This window comes from Diceros bicornis, chromosome 12, assembly GCF_020826845.1.
Source record: "Diceros bicornis minor isolate mBicDic1 chromosome 12, mDicBic1.mat.cur, whole genome shotgun sequence".
NCBI classification, from domain to species: Eukaryota; Metazoa; Chordata; class Mammalia; order Perissodactyla; family Rhinocerotidae; genus Diceros; species Diceros bicornis.
Window position 1 is genome coordinate 26,197,637 of NC_080751.1, and position 1,174 is coordinate 26,198,810.

Below are 1,174 nucleotides of genomic sequence, written 5' to 3' on the forward strand. Positions count from 1 at the left end.
TTCCTCTTCCGGGGATGGTGTCTAGAGGCATTCAGAATGGTCCAGCGTTTGACATACCATCGTAGGCTATCCTACAATACACCCTCTTAGGCTGTCCGGAACCCCTGGTAATAGAATTGTTTACCTTTATACCAAGAAAGTTGGGAAAGCACCAACATCCGCATGTGGCATGTATGCAGGCCGACTCTGAGGAGTTCATGCTGTGAGACCTAAAGTTCTTATCAGGTTGTCTAAAAGGAAAAAACATGTCAGCAGGGCCTATGGAGGTTCCATGTGTGTCCATGACAGGATCAAGCATGCTTTCCTTATTGAGGGGCAGAAAATCATTGTGAAAGTGTTGAAGGCACAAGCACAGAGTCAGAAAGCTAAATAAAAAAAAATGACGATTTTTGAGTAATAAAAAAAGTCAAATGGCTTAAAAAAAAAAAAGAAAGAAGGTGGTAAAAACAGAATAGCAAAAAAAGTTAAACATGATTGCTTTGGGGATCAGGACTCTGGAGTGAGGCAAGGGACTACTTTATTTTCTTATATTTTTTAATCACAATTTGACTTTTTAAAACCACGTGATGGTACTAGTTTGATAGTTAAAAATGTAAATGAATGGATAAAACATATATAGGAAATAAGGAAAAATAATAACTTCAGACAAGTTATTTGTTCAACTAAGCAAATATTAAAAATAATAAATTAATCCTAATAATCTAGAATAAAAATTTCAAGTGATACCAACAGTGGTGAAGGAATAGGGGCAGGGAAACAACAGGGAGAAATGTCTGGAGGAGAAAGCAAGGAGGATGATAGCATGCCAAGACTCCAATACTGATAACTTTAAACACTGGTAGAGAAAAATAAAGATAACTAAGTTTAGAAATAACCACAACAAAAATAAAAATAGAATGTATAGCTTTCAAACCTGCCGAAGAAAATTTCATCTATAAAAAAAGAAACAGAAAGCATCATAAGTACAAAACTTGTAATAAGGTGGCATAAATATATGAAATAACAACTGATAAAACCATGAGAAGCTATCAACAACTGGAGTTTATATTCCTCTTAGAAACAGTGAAGAGACCAAAAACATAAGCAAATATAAAGACAAATTTAAAATATAAATTCAATCTAACATACTATTCAATCTAACATAATTCCCTACTCCATGTTTCCACATGGAAGT

At 34.2% G+C, this 1,174-nt stretch overlaps 1 pseudogene; it reads left to right on the forward strand.

Annotated features, from left to right (window-relative positions):
* Nucleotides 1-408, forward strand: LOC131411675 (large ribosomal subunit protein eL34-like; annotated as a pseudogene).
* The last annotated feature ends 766 nt before the right edge of the window (nucleotides 409-1,174 follow it).